Source organism: Phocoena phocoena, chromosome 1 (assembly GCF_963924675.1).
Source record: "Phocoena phocoena chromosome 1, mPhoPho1.1, whole genome shotgun sequence".
In the NCBI taxonomy this organism is placed as follows: Eukaryota; Metazoa; Chordata; class Mammalia; order Artiodactyla; family Phocoenidae; genus Phocoena; species Phocoena phocoena.
This window is the reverse complement of record NC_089219.1, coordinates 23,669,584-23,692,833: the sequence shown is the minus strand read 5'-3', so window position 1 is coordinate 23,692,833 and position 23,250 is coordinate 23,669,584. Positions and strand designations below refer to the sequence as shown.

Sequence of the window (23,250 nt, the reverse complement as noted above, 5' to 3'; positions counted from 1 at the left end):
TTTTAAAAAGGCCACATTCTGAGGTACTGAGGATTGGGAGTTCAACATGAATATGAATTTGGGAGGGGACACAATTTAACTTATAAGAGTCACCTTCTCAATGAGGCATAGTCTTTCCTCACAGTTTAAAACTGCAGAATTGCACCACCCACTGCATCCTCAACCACCCAGCCCTTGGTTCTACTCGTATTGTGGAAGATGGAGTTTTTCCCTCCAATATTTCATTCCTTTTTGTTACTGTTTTCAGTGAGCTTCCACCCTAATTGAGACTAAAACAAACATTACTCATGTCGCTCAGGGCCATCTCCCCCACTGAAATCCCCTCCCACCTCTGGTCCTGCATTGGCTTCATCCCCATGCCCAGTCCAACCTGCATGGTCTTTGCAGGTGGGTGGGCTTTAGGTACCAGGTGACCCTGGTTGAGGGACCCAAGTGGGGAATAACAGTGGCTTCAAAGCTATCAGAGGCCACCCATGGCCAATGATGTCCCCTAACTTCAGCCTCAATGCAGTGACACCTGCCCTCCACTCAGGCAACTTATTGAGCTCTTTCTCTTCCTTAACGTAACAGATTGGCCTAATGCCTTTATTTCCTGGTTCGGGAGTGAGAGGTGGATGTTCTCCACTGTCAACAAATCCATTTCCAAATCCTCTGGCCTCTATCAGTCTGCAGCTGGCAGGGCAGTGATGGCCTGCTAGGTATTACCATTGATAGCCTTGTTTCCTGTACCCCAGCAGTCTCTTCCCTCCCTCGCAGACAGAGTGCGGTCTCTCCTCCCACCTCCTCTGTGGCCTGGCTCCTCCCCCCCACCCCTCCACAAGTCCCTAGTGAGCTCATTAGGAGACCAAACTGCACTCATCTGCTCAGCACCTCATCACGTCACAAGTCAGAATGATGTCCCTGTTGGCTCCTCCATCTGTAGTCAATTTGGTAGGGGCTGAGGCTCCAGGTCTCCATGAGGGGTGGTAGTCTTGAGTGAGGAGGTCTGCTTAGGCTCAGCCCCCAGAGAACATGGACGAAAGAGAGAAATCAGGTAACAGATCTGATCTGGACCACTCTGAGGCCTCCCTTCTCCTTCTCCAGGTTAGCACATCCCAGAAAATCCCAGAATCTTCTGCCCCACCACTGTTTGCCTGGAGCCTGAACTAAGCCCCCTAACTGACTCCCTGCTTCCTGCATCCACCCCACAGCCTCCAGAGTCTGCTGTCCTCTGCCCAGCAGCCCCTCTGCTTAGATAATCTCCCTCTCCCATAAGAGCCTCCAGACAAAGGCAAATTTACCAGAGGCTAGAGAAGCTTAAGCTTCAGGGACCCTGACTCTCCAGGCCCCTCTTAAGGTCCCAGTTGGGCCCCATGTAATGTGATTAATGAACATTGTCAATTCCAAGATTAATTAGGATTAGAAACTGCAAGGAAAACTTGCTATGCCCTGAAAGCTTACTGCTCAGATATAAGAGGAACTTGACAGGAGGCTTCCCAAATTTGACAACAGTCCTGAACATTTACATGGCATGATCTGTAATGAACTGTGAAGGTGAAAAAAAATTCAACCCTACCCATGTAGAAAACCGTGAAAATCAGGCTCTGTGGGAGGAAAGTCTGATTAAACTTTCTATTCTCTCCACGGAAGATGATATTACAAAATCATTGTCTTAAGAACATGTGAATATAGAGAATGCAGCCCAAACAATTCAGGGGAGAATGAAAGCCGAGAAGGAGTGTCAAGATGCTAAGTAATAAATAGAGTGAGATTTTCCTCAATTCTGTTATGTTTTCTGGTAATTGCTTGTTTTTTGATACCTACAATTTATTATAATTTCTTTGCTCATTCTAAATAACTATTAACTAGTTATTTAGCTAATTTTGATTCCAAATTCTATGTCTTTTTCTTAAAGAGAATTCTCAAAATGGTAAAATTTTCAGACCCATGGCACCTACATCTATTACCTTCAAGGCCTTCCTATTGCACTTGGAATAAAACTTAACCTCCTCTGCTGTATGGTCTGCAAGACCTCCCCTCTCCACCCTGCCCAGTCTGACCCTTGCATCCCTTTCCCCCACACTCACCACCCTACAGACTTGAGAATGGAGCAGACCTGCATTCAAAATCTGCAGCTTTGAACTGCCAAGCAATTTGCAATTGTGTGAGGAATACATGCTTATTATTGTATGTCACTCAGATTTTTGTGGTTGTTTGTTACACAGCAATAACAGACTGATGCAGTGTGATTGAAATGTTTCACATGTACTCTGATCAATCAAGAAGATGTCTTTGTTATTTAGGAAGGCATAACTGGATCACAAACCTAAGAAAGCTGAAATCTAAAACATTTTCAAATTGACCACCGATTCTTAAGGATCTCAAAGGCAAAAGAAGTCCTGACCTTCCAGTGATCTGGATCCAGTGATCCAGTGATCTCAGCTCATTTTCAGACCCATCAGTGTCTAAGATTTAGAGTCACAAAAGGTCAGAATCTCTTTGTCTTGAGACATCATCTAGTCTTAGGGACAACAATATGTCAACCTTTATTTTAAGAGTATTTTCTTCCTCATGTAAATATTATACATGTTCATTACAGGTAATGCAGACAGGCAGAAAGAAAAAGAGAAAAACCACCCATAATATCCACCATCAAAAAAAACACTCTGTCAAATATTGGTTATATAAACACATGTGTTTATATATGTTTATATTTTTCTCATAAATAAAGGAGAGGGGGGAAGCTGGGGCAAAGTGAGAATAGCATCGACATATATACACTACCAAATGTAAAATAGTTAGCTAGTGGGAGCATAGCACAGGGAGATCAGCTCGGTGCTTTGTGATGACCTAGAGGGGTGGGACAGGGAGGATGGGAGGGATGCTCAAGAGGGAGGGGATATGGGGATATATGTATGCATATGGCTGATTCACTTTGTTGTACAACAGAAACTAACACAGTATTGTGAAGCAATTATATGCCAATAAAGATCTATTTAAAAACTAAAAAAGGAGAGGGCTTCCCTGGTGGTGCAGTGGTTGAGAGTCCGCCTGCCGATGCAGGGGACAGGGGTTCGTGCCCCAGTCCAGGAAGATCTCACATGCCGAGGAGCAGCTGGGCCTGTGAGCCATGGCCGCTGAGCCTGCACGTCCAGAGCCTGTGCTCCACAATGGGAGAGGTCACAACAGTGAGAGGCCTGCATACCGCAAAAAATAAATAAATAAATAAATAAAAATAAAAAAGGAGAGTATGCTGTGCATTCTGTTCTGTAATCTTCTGTTTATGTTTACTATGTCATAAAAGTCTTCCTATGCCATTTTACGTCTTCTGCACAATTGTTTTGAATTATGGAATTGTTGCTGAGATGACCTGCATGATCGTCTTCCCTCTCCCAGGCTTCCTGTTGTACCTGAACACCCCTAGGAAGGAGGTATCCTTTGAACCAGCATTATCCAGAGTATTGTAGCTTGACTATATCAGATTTTCCCAGCAGAGAAGCAGGACCCAGAGAGTAAAGGGATAAACAAGTATGAGTGCATCAACGATCTCACTCAGATGACTGCATGTGACCAGTCTTCTCACTGCAGACTTATTGACAGATAAGGAAACTGATCTCAAGGGGGCCCTGAGGCCAACTCTGCATCTGGACCAAGTTCACAGCCAAGAACCCTGCAGCTGTGGCTCTCTGCCCCCAACCCATAATTCCTGCAGGCAGCAAAGGCAACATGTTGACCACCTGTAGCCTCCCTTCCCTACTCAGGTGGACCTTGTCTCAGGTCCCCGTGGCCAGTCCTGTGACTCTACCACACTCCATGTGACATGTAGAGGGAAGAGCCTGGGCCCTAAGGAGGGCTCCACTGTTGACCTGCCGGGTCTCCTGGGTCATGGTTTCACCTTGCCAGGTGTGGTAGAGAATGTCTACCTGTTCCACAAATATGTTTCTTCTTCCTGCGCACATGGCAAGGCTACATCTCCCAGCCTCCTCTACAGGTAAGTGGGACCACGTGACTGCCTTCCAGATGATAGAATATGAGCAGCAGTGACATATGTGACTTCCACTCCAGGCCTTTGAGATCATCCCATGAACTCCCTAGCTTTTTTTGCCAGTCTGATACAGGCAGAGGACCAACTGCCCCCTGTTTCTGCCCATAGGGTTCTCTCCAACACAGCAGCTTGCTTCATCAAAGTGTGCAAACCAAGAAGGCAATAGAGGGCACAGGCTGGCAAGACAGCCTCCACCAAGAAGGTATCCCAGACCCAGTCTCCTGCCATCTTGTGGCACCCACCCTTCAAGGATACTGTTTGGGGTTTACATAAAACTTCTGTTGCATTGGAGCCATTATACATTCTGGGGTTGGTTTCTTAGAGCAACGTGTGTTATTGTGGGTGATACTCAGAATTCACTGAGCATCTATTTTGTGCAGGACCCTGTGTTCCACATGTCACACATCTGCCCTTTCAATAGGACCATGACCTTGGGATTATTATCTCCATTTTTTCCAGAGCAGTGAATAAGCTGGGAATCGAACTCAGCTCTTCTGGACACTCATCTCTCAATGCACAGCTTAAGGGTCCAGAGAACCAAAGACTCCAGGATCCTATGGGTCTCTGAATGCCTCCAGGTGAGCAGAGACGTGAAGAGCGTGCAGGCTGGAATCTGACAGGCCAGGGTCCAGGCCTCCCCAGTGGAGGCGTCAGGTAAGGGCTCGGCTTACCTGCATCTCAGTTTCCTCATTTGTCCAATGGGTCTGCAGGGAGAGGATTCACCACATGGGGTCATTTGGGGGTGAGATGGGATCCTGACTAGGCACTTGGCACTGAGTAGGGCCCTCAGGATGGGGCACAATTGCATCCTTCCCTGAAGCAGCCCCCTCCCTGCGCCTACCCTCTCCTGGTGCCTCCAGCCTCTCTCCACCCCAGCCCTCTTGCCTTTCCTGACTCATCTGTAAGGAAGGGCTTTTCCTCACCTCTGCTGGAGTGCTCAGAAGTTCTGCTTTGCTGAAGGAACTGGAACAGGCGCCTTTACCGCTCGGAATAGTTCTCGGGAAGCCGAGGTACCTCTCAATTATTTATTAGGCAGACTTTCTCCATCAAAGGGCCTGAAATTCTGGGAAACTTTTCCCTCTGTTGCCTGCTGGGCCAGTCACAGGATCTTACCAATTTAGCGAGCCCGGGAGAGAAATGAGAGTCTGCTGCTCCCCAAGGGGAGCCTGACTGGGTTGATCTAAAATAGAAGGGGGAAAAAATAAAATGAAATAGAAGGGGAGGGAGGTTGACCTGGTTCGGGGCAGGTTATTGGGGGCTGGCCTTGCGGGCTGCTCCTGAGGGTGCTGGGTGAGGGGCAGTGGGCAGTCCAGGTGCTGCTGGTGCTTCTGGGCTGTAGAGCTGAGTGGAGAGGCTGTTTGGAGGAGGGTGGGAGTCCCTGTCCTCCACTGTGTCCATCTGTGTGAGGCCCCCATGCAAGAGAGCCTTGGTTACTGAGGCTCGGGTCTCCCCCACCAGCCCTGGTCTCTGTGACTTTCCCCCAAAACCCCCCCTCCAGGACCCAGTACTCGGGGGCCCAGTCAGCACACAGCTCTGCATTTGTGCAGAGAATTCAGGGTACGAACACCTCCTGCCTCTGGATGGTTGGGGTGAGGATGGGAAACCCAAACCAAATGCAGCCAAGTGCAGCAAGTCTGAACTTTCATTCAAATACAGCCCAAGCTAGTCTTGTTGCTTGTAGTGGTTTAGAGCTGGAAGAGGCCTTAGAAGTCGCAGGACCTAACACTTTCGAAGACGCTGACTTGATTTCTGCTTAAAAAATGGGTTTCCTTGCCTTCAGAGAGAGTCCAATCCTCATAGTTCTGCTCGAGACCGACGCCTCCCAAGGAAACCCTCCACCATTACGCTGGAGGCTGGTTGTTCTAATGTGTGCCTGCCCGGGTCCGGGTCTTTCTGTCTCTGTCTTTCATTTGGAAATCCCTCACTCTCCCCACCTGGTGAAGTGCTCGGTATGGACCAGCGAATAGCTTGCTGTCACCTGGCTGAAGTGTCCTCTGGTCCTACCAGGTGGAGCTACCTACTTCGTCACCAGAGCTTCCATAGAGGCTGTCATACCCCAGAGCCTTGGCCCAGGATGCCCCCACCTGGTGGGTCATCTGCTCTGAAATGTGCATCAGAGGCCGTTCCTCTTCATCCCTCAGGTCTCCGCTTAAAGGTCCCCTTCTCAGAGAGGCTTTCCTTGTCCCCACAGTCCAAGGTTGTCACTGTCCATCCCCAGCCCCAGAGCCAGATGCTATAACGTCACCCTGTTTACCTTCTTCCAGCACCTCTTCCCACCTGGGATACTCGTGGATGATGGTCTACCTGTTCCTTCCTGCCTCCCCGCTCCAGACGTCAGAGCCTGGGGGCAGGGACCTCGTCTGTTCGCTGCTGCACCCTCACTCCCATCTGGGCCGGCACATAGTAGGACCTCAACGAGCCAGTTGGCATGAGCGGACCTGACGCTGGGCCTTTATCCAACATCCCAGGTTGTCTCCTTGAGGACCGACCCGCGTTCTGAAGTGTCCCAGGTCCTGAGCAGTGTGATCCCGTCCCCTCCCCTCCGGTTCTCCTGTGCAGCACGAGGAAGAGGGGCTCAGAGCCCAGGGGGTGACTTCACCAGCCTCGCCCTGTCATGCTTCACGGCTCCTCTCTGGGCTCCTAATAATGGCCACACTTTGAGGTTGGAGAGGGAGCGTTAAGGCCAGTCAAGTGGATAAATCACATCTTTTCAAATGGGGCAAACACGGATTTACACAATAGCCTGTGACAAATGCACTTTCAGGGGACGATCTGGCAGGAAACATTCCTTTTTCCAAAGGGTGCCTCGGCCCTGGGAGAAATAATGAGGGCTTTTTAAGGATTTTAATTGTTCCCGGTGCTGACAGGATGCAGGGCCAGAGCTGCCGCCACTGCCCAGCACTCACACAGGCACCCAGCGTGTCTATTCCCGGGTCTCCAAGTGAGCGCCCTGCTCCCAGGGGTGCGTGGGGGCCCAGGGCCCGTCCCTGTGGTTTCTGCTCCCTCCTGCTGACAGGCACATGACGTCAGCGGGAAGAGGGCCTCCCTGTGAGCCCAGGACCCGGACACAGCGGGTCCTTACTCAGCGGGCTTCTCTTCTCCTGCCTGCAGCTGTAGGGGCCCAGCAGGGGAGGTTTCAGGGTCTCCTGAATGCCCCCGACAGGCTCCTGAGGCCGGGGGTGCAGCGGTTTAGGGCTCGGGCTGCGAGGCTCTTGCTCGGTAAGGAAATAAAGGGCCCCATACTGTCCAAGCTGAAAAGGGCTTTGGTGACCATCCACCCAATGCCTTGACTGTCCAGATGGGGGACGAAGGCAGACATGGGGATGTCAAAGGGAGAATGGGGCAGGGGCTGCATTCTAGGAGCATCCTTAGTACTCTACACAGTGGGACGGGGCTCACCCATGTGGAACCCCTGCTGAGGGCCAGGCACATCACCTGGGTTACCTCACTCAGGGCTCACATCAGCCCTGTGATGCTGGTTTTAACCCATTTCCCAGATGAAGAGAGTAAGGTTCACGGAGGTTAAGCAACTTGCCCAGCGCCCCACAGCTGAACCCTCCTAAACGCAAAACTGGCCAATTGGGAAAAGACCCCTGAACTTCCTGGCTTTCACACCAGGATGTGCTTCCCAACTCCACCCACCTCTTGACCCCAGGGCTAGAGGGAGGGACACACACAGGTCATGACCATGGACCTCAGCTGGATCTACTCATGAGGAAGTATGCATCACTGCACTGCCTCAGGACCTTCCCCACACTATTGGGGTGTATGGGTGCCGAAACAATTAGATGAAGAGAAAAGATGAGGATTATGGCTGCTGGTTCAGTGCCTTAATTTGGTGCCTTGTAGAGATGCAGGATAATGACAATTGCAGGAATTTCTCGGTTTCCTGATATTCCTGCTCAAGGCAGCTCTTGCCCAAGACTCAGAGCAGCTCCTGGGTCCCATTCTTGCCCCCAGCCCACTCTTCCCATTGGAATTCAAGAAAAACCCAAACTCTATTGGTCAGTTTCTCAGCAGGGAACAGACACAAGAGGGGGTAATTGAAATGTTTAATGGAGGGACAAGTATCAAGGTGTGGGTGGGATACAGGAAACCAACAGGGGATGTTGATGCACTTGGGGTGAGCGACAGTGGGGAGCTGTGTCCATCCCAGTCCAGAAGGGACCAAAGGAGGGAGCACTTACCAGACCCCAGAGACAGCTGCAGCCACAGGAGAGGGGCCGTCTGATGGAGCTGGGGTCACAGGAGAGAGATGCAGCCACTGCCAAGCGTGGTCAGAGGGAGTACCTGGGGAACCAACACCTGACCCCTCTCCTCCTGCCCCTGGCCTCCAGGACCCAACAGAAAACGGGTCACCAGGAGGGAGCAGGGCCCTGTCGGTGCTGCCCCTGCAGGTCAGTCTCCCGGGCACAGAGCAGAGGAGGTGGGTGAGGGTGGGTCTAGGGGCACACGGAGGACAGCAGTACATTTAATCCTCCCCTCATCCTGTGAACAGGGACACTTAGCTCCATTTTACAGTTGAGGAGAGTGTGACTCTGGGAAACTAGGGTTCTCTGTGGTGCAGTAGGGCTGAGCCAGCCTGGTCTGCTGCAGAGCCTTTGTGCTTCTTCATTCCACCAAGTCCTTCCAGCAGAACCACTGATGTTTCTGACTACTGGCAATGGTGAGTGGTCCAATAACATCACCGATTAAGACACCATCACGGCCCATAATGGTGTGAACAGCTGCTTCCGTATTTTCAATTGAAAAAGAACTTGCAAGAGCTGGAGGTTCTGAGTGCATGGATGAGCCAGGGCCTGACCTGGAAGCCGAACCTCTTTCTGCTTCCCTGGCGGCTGGATGCAGGGAGCGCACCAGGAGGACAGACCCCAGGTTCCTCAGGTCTGGCAGGCAGATGGCGGCCACTACAACTCCCAGGAGAGACAGGGCTTCTGAGAAACGCAGTGGTGGGTCCACCTCGCAGAACCCCATGGTGCTGGATGCTCCACCCCTCATTCCAGGGAGCTGCCCAATGCCCCCTGCCCTTCTTGGAAAGTTTCTTCTGCAGCTTCCCCCGTGCCCCATGGAGACGAAGGGGCCCTGTTTAATGCTAATGTTATTTGAGACAATTGCACACTAGTTATTATCCATGGGTCTCCCTGAGGGTCCCTGGAGGTTCTCTGATGGGGGACGGAGCTGAGGCTGGAGAGCTCTGAGCTGACCAAGGCCTGGACACATGGGTTTCTGTCCATCCCACCGCTGGGTGCACTTGAGGAGCCATTGCTCCTCCCTGATGAGCCCTGAGAAGCCCTCACCAGGTCCCCACTTGGAGCCAGGCCCATGTTAGGCTCACGGGAAGAGAGAGAAGCAAGCAGCATGGTCCCCGCCTGGGGGGACTGAGCAGAGATGTCATGACACTGCTGGGGGTGGGAGTTTAATTTGACTCTAGACTTAGTGACTCCCCCCACTGCAAAAGCTGCCCTCATAGCCCAGCATCCCTCACACCTCAGCTGCCCTCTGGCCTGAGTGTCTTTATGCCCTGGGATTGGCGTTCACCCTGCCGGTCACCTCAGCAGCCCAGACCTGGGCAAGAGGGGCAGGCAGGCTTCTAGAGATGGGCTCAGGGTCATTTAGACAGAGGATTCTGGGGTCCCAGAGTGAGGTGAAAGGGGCTCACAGTCCCCCTTCTCTGGGCCCTGCAGAGTCCTCACCCTGTGGATGGAGCTTGGTAAAGGAAGGGGGGGATCCTCTAAAGCACAAGGACCTCTCCTGACCTAGTTTAAGGGCAGTCCTGCCTGAAATGTTTGTCACCCACTTTCCCAATCTCTGCCCTACAGAAGCTCATCCCGGTGGGTGCCCCCTTGCCAGAGCTGCCCAGCCTCCATCCTCAGCACCCACGAGTGTGTCCACCTCCACTGCCTAGCCTGGACCTGCCCGTCCCAACCCAACGCCCACGATGCTCTGCTCAGCCAGAGCACAGCTGATAGAAATCAATCGAATCCTCTAAAAATGAGTTTTCCCAGTGTATCAGCCCTTCATCTCTCTCTGTGCTACTCCCTGAGCATTTTATAGCAGAGAAAAGAATAATAATAAAAAAAAAAGACAGAAAGAAAAACACTTATGTTTCCTGAGATAAATAGTGAGTGTCTGAGAGGCTGATGTGTTAAAAGCACTTCTTTGTCTGCTATCTACAGCACGAAGCTGCCTGATGGGTCAGGCTTCCCTCATCTTCTGTGAAGTGCAGAGAGGGGGCTCCATTCCCCACCTGCTCTCCCTCCTGGTATACAGGCTGCAGGATAAGGCCAATCTTTCTACCCCCAGGATGCAGGGACTCCACCCAGATCAATCATGTAACACCTTCTAGGTTCTCCTTCATCCAGCGTTGACTAATTTTGCAAAGCTGTTCTTTCTGGTTGTGGAAAGTGTGGGGAGGGCAGCTGAAACAACAGTAAATAAGGGACAATCTCACCAGGCCAGAAGCACCCTGAGGCAGCCCCTTGGCCACCACCTGGCCAGGCTTCTTGGAGACACATCTTCCTCGCCTTGAGCATCTTTCTAACATCACAGGGCATGGTCAGCCGGCTCATTCCAGCTCACCAGGCAAAGGGCCTCTGTGAGCCCAGGGGGCCCAAGGTGGTGGGAGGTCCTGGGATCTGGGGTGCTTGACCTAACCCTGATTCCCCACTGCATGATCTGGGTGGCCTGCCTCCTGCCCTGAAATACACAGGAGTAGAGCTTGGGTCCATCCTGCGGGTCCTCATGGAAGAGATGTGACAGGGGTGCTTAAGGGACAGGCTCTTTGTTCAAGTTCTGGCTCAACCACGTCCTGGGCAAGGCACTTCCCACCCCTGGGCCTCAGTTTCCTTGTCACAGACAAAGATAACAATGTGAAGATGAGATGAGGCAGTGCCTAGAAAATGTATAACATGGTCCCTGAGGTGTAACAGGCACTTGACATGGGTCAGCCCCCATCTATTAGGTTTTTGTAAGAGTATCGATCCAGCTGGGAGACACAAAGGGCTCTCCAGGTCTTGATTATGAGATTCCATGGAGCGTGGATCACCCACCCCTAACTCCATGCTCTACAACTCATCGTCAGGACAGCCACAGTGGCAGGCTCAGGGCCGGGCACCTCGCTAGGCAGCTCTTGCGGGCAGAGGAAGTGTGCAGGATGAATGCAGGTGAGCCGGGGCCCAGCTCACAGGAGGCCATGCTGACTGGGTGCATTTCAGTGACAGCCTGTGCAATTGTTTCTGCAGAGTCAGCACGAGCTAAGCAGGGTGTGAGGTGGGGACATGTCTCCTGCCAGGGCGGCCTGGGGTGATTTCTGATGGTCTCTCATTCTCCATGGTGCTTAGAGGGAGAGATGGGAATGGGATGGAACTGGGTGTCTGTTCTTACTGGCTTGGATTCCATGAGTGACAAATCCTCAAAGCTTACCCTGCAATTTGCAGGTGGGGACATTGGGGGTCAGAGGAGTCAGGGTGGCTCCCGGATCAGAGCGAGCCAGCCACAGTACTGTGGGTCCCAACTCCCAGGCCAAGCCTCCTGCATTACCCTCCCTCTTCAGGGAGTGACCCAAAGCTGCCTTCCCTCCAGGGCCCACCCGGGAAAGGGATCTCCCAGGGGACCCTTGTGACTGCACCCTTGAAGCTTTGTTGTTTTCCTGGCCTTCCAGCCCCTTCTACCAAATACCTCCCCTTCAACCCACCCCAGGGCCTACCTGTGCAAAGTCCTTCTTTGGAGATAGCTTTGTAGGCATTCTGATGTCTCTTTCACTTTAAAAATGGGAGTGGAGAAAGGAAAAACCTACCAGCATCTGCTTCCTAGGCTACTCCCACCTGACATAGTCACAGTATATTTAACTGCACTTGCCGGAGACAACCCGCATGTAAATGACAGGACTGTCACTGTCAGAGGTGATTTGCTTTTAGATTATCTGCATGTCTCCTCCCCATTGTGAGCCGGTGGAACTTAGAGTGAATTGTAGGCAATGGAGAGAAAGGTCTGATTTATATTTGAGTAAATCTTTCAAGTTTTAGATTTTCCTGTTCCTTGTGGGTTTTTAGATGAAGTTTATGTCTTAGCTAGATCCTCTGCTTCAGCAGCTCACCCAAGGTTGCAATCAAATTTTAGGCTGAGGCTGAGATGTTATCTGAAGGCTCAAGTGGGGAAGGAGCTGCTCCCAAGCTCATGTGTCTGTTGGCAGGACTGTTCACTGAAAGCTGATGGACTGAGGGCCTCAGGTCCAGGCTGCTGGTGGCTGTTGGCTGGAGGCTACTGTCAGTTCCTTGCCATGAGGGTATCTCCCATACCAGCTTGCTTCACCAAAGCACGCAAGCCAAGAAGGCAACAGAAAAAGTTGACTAGCAAGAAGGAAGCCACAGTCTTCTGTAGTTAGGTCACAGAAGTAACATCCCATCACCTTGGCTGTATTCAGTTGTTAGAAATGACTCATGGGTCCTGCCCACCCTGTCATCCCAGGAAGCAGGGATCATAAGGCCATCCTAGAAGTGTCCCCACTGCAGGGTAATTCATTAAAGCTCTTTTTTCATTTTATAGGTTTAATTAATTAATTACTTTATTTATTTTTTTTGGCTGCGTTGGGTCTTCTGTTGCTGTGCACGGGCTTTCTTTAGTTGCCGCAAACAGGGGCTACTCTTCATTGTGGTGCGAGGGCTTCTCACTGCAGTGACTTCTCTTGTTGTGGAGCACAGGGTCTAGGCACACGGGCTTCAGTAGTTGTGGCTCATGAGCTCTAGAGTGCAGGCTCAGTAGTTGTGGCACACGGGCTTAGTTGCTCTGCAGAATATGGGATCTTCCCAGACCAGGACTCAAAACCCGTGTCCCCTGCACTGGCAGGCAGATTCTTAACCACTGTGCCACCAGGGAAGCCCCTCATTAAAGCTCGTAACACAGCAGTCACTTGGCTTCCTATTGCATCCCATTCAACCTCTCCCCATCCATACCCTTCATCACTGTACATTCATTTACTCAATCATTCATTCAGCAGGTGTTCGCTGCTAGGCCCTGGGCTGGGCATTGGGAATGGGATGACTTAGCCCCAAGGAGCTCCCAGTCTGGTGGAGGGAGGTAGGAATTCATAGGAACACCATCCCCCAGGCCACTCGGCCCTCTCTGCCCACCATACGCTCCACACAACATCCTCAGCAGGATAAGGAGGTACATGACATCCTCGTCCCTTCAATGTCCCTCATCCCTTGGCTGGGCAGCACCTCCTCTTCAGAGACAAGACATTCAGAGGCCTCCCTCCTTTCTCTCTCTCTCCCCACCCCCTGCCGAAACTTTCTTTAGGAACTCCAGAAGAAAACTTGTTTATCCCAGGGCTTTGGTGCTGGAATCACAGGCAGATGGCACCGGAATTAGCAGCTCAGCAGACACAGATCGTTCCAAACACAATCAACTCAAAACAGCCAGAACTTCTCCCCACGCAACCAAGTGTGGGGAGCAGTGCTGTGAGCCCTTTCCTGGGTGGTTGCCCCTTCTTCTGTGCCCTCCTGACCCAGGCATCAAATCAGCCAGAGGTCTAGAAAGAGGACATGGAGCCCAGGGGTCTCAGAAAGAAGATAAAAGTGACAAGAGTCATCAATTGCCACAACAGAGGGGCAGAGATGGCCGTTGAACACTACCTCCTTCCACAGTGCAGGGCTGGTCCTGGGAGTGGCTTCCCAGCCTGAGACGACATTTCCCAGCCCCCATGCATCCAAGTGGGGCAGGATGCACATTCATGCTAGCCAATGATATGTGGGTGGAAATGATGTGAACCCCTCTGTGCTGAGCTGGTTAATTACCTGGTGAACTTCTTCTCACTCACTCCCCTTCCCTGGTGATCCCAGAGGCCATGTGTAGAGATGACATCATCACAGATGGAAGGAGCCTTGATCTCTGCATCACTGCTCAGAGGAGGTGCCTCCCTGGAGGAGATCCTCATACCAGCAACATTCATGTGGGAGAGAAATCAGTTCTTCCTGGGTGAAGCCACTGGGATCTGAGGGCTATTTGTTACAGCACCTCACCTGTACTGACTGATACAACCCAGTCCTACACCTCATCCAACCCTTCATCCAGCAGATACTTATGAGCCTCCTCTGGGTACCAGGCTCTGTGCTGAGCACCAGACACAGCCATGAACAAGACCCACAGGCCCCTTCCCTCAGGGAACTCAAATGTAGTTTGGGAAATAGCCAAACAAAAGGAGTAAATGATAACAACAACAACAACAGATTGGGTGATAAGACATCAAATAACAGATTTGGGGAGGTGGTGGGTATGGGGTGACCTTAACAGGGTTGTTGGATAGTACCTGAGGGAGAACAGAGAGGCTGGGTTGGAAGAGCTTCTTGCAGAGAGAACAGGTTGCTGGCCACGTGACACCAGCTTTATGCAAATTACTTCACTCCATCCTCGCAACAACTTCAGGGGGCTGGGGATTTCTATTTGCCCATTGTACAGGGGAGAGACTATGGCCCCAGAGGTGGATTGAAGGAGCTAAGTCACATAGCCAGGACACATGTCTTTTTTGATTTTTGTTCTTCCTTACGAGGAAATGTGTCTGTGAGAGTCATAGGCACCTGGGGAAAGGCAGACCTCCTGCCGGGCTCTGACACCTGTCTCTCCCCCTACACAGGGCCAGATCATCTCACATCTACATGTGCCCACACACCACCTTGGCGCTTGTTCAAGTGCAGAGCCAGGCTCATTACAGGTCTGGGATGGGGCCCAAAGTTTCACCAACCCCCACTGATGCCACCACTGTTGGTGAACACTGTGAACAGTAAGAATCTAGAACAGGGAGCAGCCTGGATTTGGACCCCGCTGGTCTGACCCACAGCTGGCAATCAACTCCCAGGCCAAGCACTTGAGCTACTCAGGTCTAGAGAGGACTTCCTGGAAGAGGTGGGGTCTGATCTCAGAGCTGAGGCCAAGGTCAGGGAGGGTGTTGGAGAAGCAGCAAAAATGGGAAGGTGAGACTCTGGTCGTCCATGCCCTTTCAGGGTGGCAGGCTGAAGTTTGGAGTGACCTGTCTGAGGTCACACAGCTGGGTAGACCAGATACCCAAACCAGCCTTGGGTCAGGTCCTCTGCTCTCTTCCAAGAGGCCAAGGGGATGAGATTCTCTCTGACCCATGGAATCTGGGTATATGTGGCTCAGCATGAAACAAGTCTCTGGAGTAAGGTTTTACTCCAGAAAGCTCTTCTGAGGGCAAAGTCTGAAGAGCTCTCAGATCTACCAGGTGCAGAGTAATTTGTTCCTGATTAAGTGAAATGTCATAGGTCAGAGAGGGACCATTTTTAACGTTCGAGACTCTCTGCCTCCCTGCCCTCTCACAGCCTATGAGTTTCCAAGTTTCTCCTCTGCCTCCTGTCCTCACCTGTACCTTTGCACTTCTCTCCCTTCCTCTCGCCCTTCTTTACTTTTCTTCTCCTCCTTCCCTTCTTTCTTCCACACAGTCATTCTGACCATGCTCTGTGCCCCGCAGCGTTCTAAGTTCCAAGGAAACAAAAGGAGGTGAGAGGGACACAACCCTGCCTCACCTTGGAGCCTCCAGCAGGTCAGAGGAGACAACAGAGGAAATCATTAAGGGGATCCCTGTCTACCCTCTGGAAACTTGCCCATTCACAGGACCCTGGGGCTGGAGACTGGCACATATGTCAGAAATGGCAATCGGGAGACACTCCCAGGGTGCAGCAGAAGCACAAAGTGGGAGGGGCTGACTAACCCTGGGTATCAGGGAGGGCTTCCTGGAGGAGGAGACACTTGAGCTCCTAACACTTGAGTGTTAGGATAAATGCGTGTGACTAAGAGAAGGCAGTGCCAAGGCAGAGCATGGCATGAGGACCTTTTTCCAAGGTTGTGGTTATTAATGAATGAATGAATGAATGTGATCAAGACCCTCCGTCTGGCAGTAGAGTTGGGTGCAGTATCTACAGGCCCTGTCAGAGCTGGGTGAGCTCTGACAGCTGCACAGGAAGGAGAGGGACATGGGCTTGGTGACTGTCAGTCCTGTAAAGGCCTGGCTCCACCCTCTGTCCTTTCACCAAACCCCTTTAATTGACTTGGAGTGATTGTGTTTCTCTTGTTTTTATCCAAATGGCCCTGGCAGGTCTTTTCTTTCTCCTCTGATAAGAGATTCAGTGGATTTTCACAACGTCCCATGCATTTCTGACAGAAGCTGGCTTTCTCTGAAATCTTAGAGACACATCTGTCTCTTCCTGGTAAGATGCTTGAGGACAGTGACTTAGTTGTTCTTATTCTTCCTGGTACCCCTCTCCAACCTCAGGACCAGGCATGTAGTAGGTGCTCAATAAATGTGTGTCAAATGACTGAGGGAACATCCTGCAGATGTGGCTGCTAGTGTTTCCCATCTCCTCCTCCTCTGGAGGCTATCCTCCTCCCTGCCAGCTAGGTGAGTACTCCACCTTCAAGTCATACTGTCCTGATGCCTCCCTCCCTCCTCACCCACCTTCTTGTGGCCTGAGGACTAATTTGGAAACAGATCTAATCACATCAAGCCTGCTTCCTGCCCTTTGCCCTATACTTACAACCCTCCACTGGTCCCCTGCTGGTGGGATGAAGACCCAAATCCTGAGAGTGGTGTTTGAGGCCCTCCACAATCTTGCTCCTGTCCCCTCTCCAGGATCCCACCCACTTCCTGCCCTCCAATCACACAGGTCTTGGAGTTCTTCCTGGTTACCAAGAGCCCTCCAGCTACTGGGCCTTTGCACATGCTGTTGCCTGGTCTGAACACTCTTTCTCAGCCCCAAGCTCACCTGATAATTGGTTTATTCTTCAGATCACAGATGGAAGCTCATCTACTCTGCAAAAATCTTGAACTTCTCTATTCATAGCACTGTGAGCCTCTCCTTTAGAGCACCTGTAATTTTACACTTTTTTTGTGCAATTCTAGATTAGTCTTTGTCTCCCTTTCTAGATTCTGAGCTCTGAGGGACAGGGTCCCTGATGCTTTTGCTTAGCTTTGATTCTCCTAACACAGTGGCTGTCACACAGTAGGTACTCAACAAGTGTGTTAAATAAATAAATGAATATTGTCACTGCAGGTCTCAGAGACCTCCATGGGTGGGGAATATATCTCAATCACTGGGCTGGTACGAGGGTCAGGCAGGAGAGGTGTCTAGGGTATATATATATATATATATATATATATATATATATATTTAATGAGGAGCTTTTAAATATATATATAAATTTATTTATTTACTTATTTAGTTTTGGCTGCATTGGGTCTTTGTTGCTGCACGTGGGCTTTCTCTAGTTGCGGCGAGCGGGGGCTACTCTTTGTTGTGGTGTGCAGGCTTCTCATTGCGGTGGCTTCTCTTGTTGTGGAGCATGGGCTCTAGGCGTGTGGGCTTCAGTAGTTGTGGCTCGCAGGCTCTAGAGCACAGGCTCAGTAGTTGTGGTGCATGGGTTTAGTTGCTCTGCGGCACGTGGGATCTTCCCGGACCAGGGCTCAAATCCATGTCCCCTACATTGGCAAGCAGACTCTTAACCACTGCACCACCAAGGAAGTCCCTCAGTTATTTATATATTTAAGGAGGTGTTCTGTTATCCTCAAATGCCTCATGCCAACCAGAGAGTGTAGACAAGAGGAAAAAATGGATTTGAGATTTAAAAGAATCATTGACTCAGCTCCCGGGCCTATGTCTGGAAAGTTCACCTGTGCAGAGAATAGATGAATCTCCCACCAACACAGGCATCTGGCTCCCAAAATAGTCCCAAGAATACCCTGTGGCAGCTGAACTGTTGTATGTTTTTATGCCTGTGTAATGTTGTTTTACTTCTGCAGGCTCATTATAGGGAAATGGGCTTCAGAGGCAGAACAGGGAGGGGAATGGGCTAATTTTCCCAATTGTGGACAAAATGGGAGGGATTCTTACCTTTGCAGGATGTGCTCAATGAGGAATTTGCAAGGGAAATCATAAAGCCTGCAGGCAGTGCAGCTCTTGGACTGATGAGACATTTTTGCAGGGATTGTGTCTGGTGGAGCTGCTTGGCTGATGGCATATAACGTCATCAGAGTGCTTGTGAGGCCATTGTCCTCTCAGAGTAGACAGGCAAGGACACTGCCATCCTCGCTCCCATTCAGGAGAACCTGGGACAGAAACCGAGTGAACACAGTGTTCCCGGGAGCTCCTACTCTGCCCTGCCCACAACTCCCTACCTGGGGGCCACCTCCCAGAAGTTGCCTGGGATGCAGCTCCACCTGCTCTGGGGAGAGGTTTTCAGGTACCTTCTCAGGGAAGACCTTGAACCTTCTCATGGAGAATTTCAGACCCAGAGGCCTAGAGATCTAGAAGCAGCAAACTGCGGGATGCTCTTCCCTCCCTGAATGTTTTCCAGTTTATCCTTCAGGGCCCAGCTAGGGATACCCCTCCTCCAGGAAGCCCTCCTGGATACCTCTAGCCTATGCTGGCCTCTTCCTTTCTTAACCCTTCTCCCATGCTCTTCAGGGCAGGGTGGGGTGGAGGAAGGACATGCATGGGCCTCAGTGGCAGAAGGCTGGGGTTTGGACATGCTCTGCCATTCAAGCTCTGTGACCTTGGACAAATTACTTGACTTCTCTGGGACTCCATCTCCTTTATGTGAAATGATGTATTTTTCATTCATTCATTCATGTGTCCGGCACACATGCATTCTATGGTGATGGAAATTAAGGTATAGTTTCTATTAAAGCTCAGCATCTAGTGGGAATGTGAGGGCTGACATTCTGGCACTCAGCTCCCTTCCCTGACCTGCCCTTGGTGTTCTCTGCAGGGTGCCAAGCTTCTGGGCATCCTGGGGTGACACATGGTTAGCCATGAAGGAACGAAGGGTCCCTATGTCCCTGCTCCTCTGGGAGATGCCAGATAGTACCTTGTCGCCCTCCTCCTGAGACCCCAGGATGCAGTGTCTGGAGAACTAGCCTGGGAGGCAGAAAGCCCTGGCTCCAGACCTCACTCTTCCTAACTTTCTGTGACTCCCTGGGCAGGTCACATTACCTCACATCACCTCCGTAAGGGTCCAATGCGCAGACACTGCTGCAGTGTGGAAAGCAGCTGACTGTTCATCAAAACTCCTTTTCAGTCCTTGGAGGGATGGTCCCAGTTAGGCAATCTACAGCTGGGGGTGGGGAGAGCGGGGTGAGGCTGAGGGAAGCAGAGAAGGAGAGATGGCCAGGTTTATTCATTTTTTCTTTCATTTACAAATATTTACTTAGCATCTATTATGCACCAGGCACTGTGTTTCCTAGTGGTGACTACAGAAGAGGATTAAGTCTCATTGGGTTGTGGGTGATAAAAATATATCACAAACTGGTTGAGACAGAAAAAGAAATGCATTGACTCCTGAAGCTAGAACATCTGGGGGGCTGCTGGCTTCAGATTTGCCTTGATCCTGGGGCTCCAGCTGTCACACCCAGTCTGTGCAGGCAGTGTTCTGGCACTGGGTGTACAGCGGGGAGACAAACAGGGGGGCTCATGTTCTCTCTGCCTTGACCATCCCTCTTTCACTCCATCTTTCAGAGATTTGTTCAACTGTGTTCATTTTTGTTCATTTGTTCATTTTTAGACAGGCTTCTCTTATGACAGCCAACAGCAACTTTGGCCCTACATCTGATAAGCTCAGAAAACTTAAAGGAAAGGAAAGCCTTATTTATGCTAGTTTCAGTCAAAGTCCAAGGGCAAACTCTGATTGGATTAACCTGGGTCATGTGCCCATCTCTGAGCCAATCACTAAGTCCAGGGGAATCGAAGGCACAGATTGGCCAGTGTTGAGTCACGCATTCACCCTTAGAGCCATGGTGGGCTCGGTGCTGGCCAAAGCACCTAGACCGTGTGGATGGTGGGTGAGGAGCATAATTTCCAAAGGAAAATGAGAAGAACATTGGTGGGGGGTTAGGGGGAGTGGGAGGTGGGTTCTCAGCAGGTGCAAACAATCTCAACTTACAGGATGAAACTAAATCCTGCATCTTGCTTGGCTGCTGGGCTAGGAAGGCAAACTCACCTGGGCTAATGTGGGTCACCTTGGCAACCTCCACAATCAGGAGACAGTGCACCTGCAATCTAGCACCCCTCCAGATCCTGACCCTCTGGGTCAGGTGACCTCACCTGCCTTTGCTCCACCCCAGCAGACCTGGCCTTCTTCTGAGAGGGCATTGGGTGAGCAGAGCTGCAGTGATGCTGGCTCTCCACAGAGCTCACACTGACTCAAACTGCCTCCCTGGCTGTGTGACTCTGAGTAAGTTCCTCAACCTCTCTGAGCCTGTGTCCTCATCTCTAAAAAGGGAATGATTAACCAAACTTGTAGCAGGGGAGGGTTTTTGTGAGGGTTGGCGACAATACCTATGAATCACCTGGTCTCCAGCACATACTAGGCATTAACGTGAAGAAGTGGAGACAGGAGGTGCTCGTGGAATCACAGCCATTGCTATGCCCTCTAGTCTGGCACTTCGTAGGCGGGACGGTGTGTATTGCTGGCGGTCAGCCTCTCCCATCTGACCATGACCTCCTCAAGCACAGAACATGACCAAGCTTTCTCTCTCTGCCCAGAGCCCTGCACACGGCCCGGTGCTCTGTGGTGACATCTGCTGAGTCATTGGAAACTGATGTCTCAAAGGATGGAGGGAAGGGTAGGGCATTTCGTGCTCGTTGTCCAAAAGCCGCCGGGCCTTGAACGTCTCTAAAATGTCTGTTTCCAGCCACACACGTCTCTGCAGGACATAAATTTCTTAGTAGCAGAGGGGTATTTAAAGTCTCCATTAAAACAGCTGGAGCTTGATGGAAACAGAGCTGTTATCACTGTTGGGGCCTGAGAAGTGCCTGAGAACGGCAGGGAGGCACAGGCAGGATTAATTCTAGACCTTTCAGAGACTCCTGCCTTATAGCTGGGTTCAGGGCATAAAGATGCCAACTGGCCCCAGTGGCCTGAAGGGAGAGCCTTGCGCTCACAGCAGTGGGGGCCTTGCTGAATGATACTTCTGCCTTGGGGAATGTGGGCGCCCTGTCCACTTTTTCTTTTAATCTCATCTTAGAAGTTTGCCAAGAGCTGGGCTGTGAACTGCAGAAATGTGAGGAGATGCTGTTTCAGCAAGAGCAAAAATAGACATCACTGGCAATCATGGATTAATCTACCCAGCCTCATGGAGGCCCACTGTGTGCTGGGCCCTGGGCTTGCTGCTTAAAGAGCACTGAGAAGCAGGCGGGCACATAGTAGGCTCACGATAATTCTTAGCTGTTATTCTGATGATGATTATGATGATGGTGGTGGTGGTGGTGGTGACAGTCCCCCTTCCCTGCTCCCTATTCCCACGTCCTCTCTCCAGTCATTAGGGGTCAGCCCCCTCCTGGCTGGCCCATCTCCCCCAAGGCTCTGTCATGCAGGAGGGGCTTCTCTCCTTCTCGCTGGCTTAGTTAATCCTAAAACCCGCATCTCCAAGGAGGGCACCTGTGTTTGGCTCCAGGCTTCATCCTGCTCTGCTCACACTGGGAACCAGTGCCCCCCGCAGCCAGGCCAGCACTGACCAGTACGAGGCTGTGTGTTTCTCATTCTGATCCTGGTGTTCACAGTTCATAATCAGGCCGATGTCTCTTCTCCTTTCTCACCTCCTGCAGAGAGACTGCCTTGCCAGAACGTGTGCCATTTTCCCACGAAGATCTGAGCAAGGTCTCCCTGCACAGAGTCATCGATTGCTGGGCCAGCAAAGTAGGGAGGAGCTAGGAGATGATTCAGCCCAACCCTTCCAGGTACAGTTGGGGAAACTGAGGCTGAGTGGTGCTGTGACCTGCCCAGGGTCACTGATAGAACAGGGACCAGGACCCGCCCTCCTGACCCGTGGTTGATGCTCTTTCAGCTCTGCCTTTGCCACATGGATCCTAGGTCTGGGGCTGGAAGGGCCAGAATCCCAAGCCCGGCACAGATGAGGGAGGGGCAGGTCTGGGCAGGACCTGTGTGGAGGGGGTGATATTAAGCCCATGGAGTAAAAGCCTCATGCTGGCCACTTGGGTTCTGGAGGGAACAGTGGCTGAGGGTCCCTGCAGTCCTGACTGAGCCAGTGCACAGACCTGAACCTGATGGCAGGGCAGCCTGGGATGAAATTGTCACAGGCTCTCAGAGAAATGAGAAAAATCAGGTCAACGTAGTCTGTCAGTATAAGGTTGTTGCCATTTATTCTTTTTGGAAAGGTCTGTCTTTTATGATGAAATACTGCCATTCTTTCGGTTGAACTTTTCTTTCTTTTATGAAAGGACTGTGAGAGTAGATCTTAGCTGCTGCTTTGAAACTTTCTTTGCAACTGTGGGATTTTACATCACTGTAGGACTCTCCTAGCATTTTGTGCACTAATGTGTTTTGTGTATAACATTCCTCAGACTAATGATAAGTCTTCATTCTTGAAATCAGTTACTACCACCCAGAACTTGCGTTCCCCTGAACCCAATTTGGGAAAGCTGGCATTTCAAAATCAGCGTGAATTGTCAATGAACTCTCCCAGAACTGGCTGGGCTTTCCTGGAAGTCTGTGCTCAGTGTTGAGAGATGTGAACAGGTGTCTGCTCTATCCTGCTACCCTGTGGGGTCATAAATCATCCAGTGAGAGGCACAGAGAGATGGAGCCCCGCCCCCCTGATCCAGCTATGACATTGAAATCTCAGAGGGATATTCCAACACCAGCAGGGAAAATAATGTCCTGAGAAAGCCTTGGGCTTGTGACTTTGCCCTTTATAATTTAGACGTTATCAATCTCTTAAGAATGTTTCTTGTGTATTACTACATGGCAGGTCACAGGAACAGGATCTAGTTGCTGGGATTTTTGAAAAATGTGACTCTCATTGGTGTGTCTGGAGTCCCCGTCTGCGTGGAGACAGTGAGGGGCCTCTGAGGTCTGGGTTTTGTGGCAGGTTTACTGATTATGTCATTGCCAGAGATGTTGGGCCTGACTGGGCAGTGGCCTGTGTGGCAGTGGCCCTGTGTGGCAGTGGCCTGTGTGGCAGTGGCCTGTGTGGCAGTGGCCCTGTGTGGCAGTGGCCCCTTTTTGACTACATCCTGGGCCTCATCCCTCTTGGTCACCACCCTCCAGCCACCCAGCTCTCCACACAGTTCCTCATACGGGCCAGGCCCCATCTCCTCTCCAGGCCTCTGCACATACTGGTTCTTCTGCCTCATCTTTTTTTCTCTCTCTCTCTTCACAATTTATCCAGCTAACTCTTATCTTTGTATCTCCACTGAGAAGCC

At 51.1% G+C, this 23,250-nt stretch overlaps 1 pseudogene; it reads right to left on the bottom strand.

The window, feature by feature from the left end:
- The window catches only part of LOC136122991 (eukaryotic translation initiation factor 4E transporter-like), a 52,692-nt pseudogene that overhangs the window by 12,142 nt on the left and 17,300 nt on the right, over window positions 1-23,250 (bottom strand).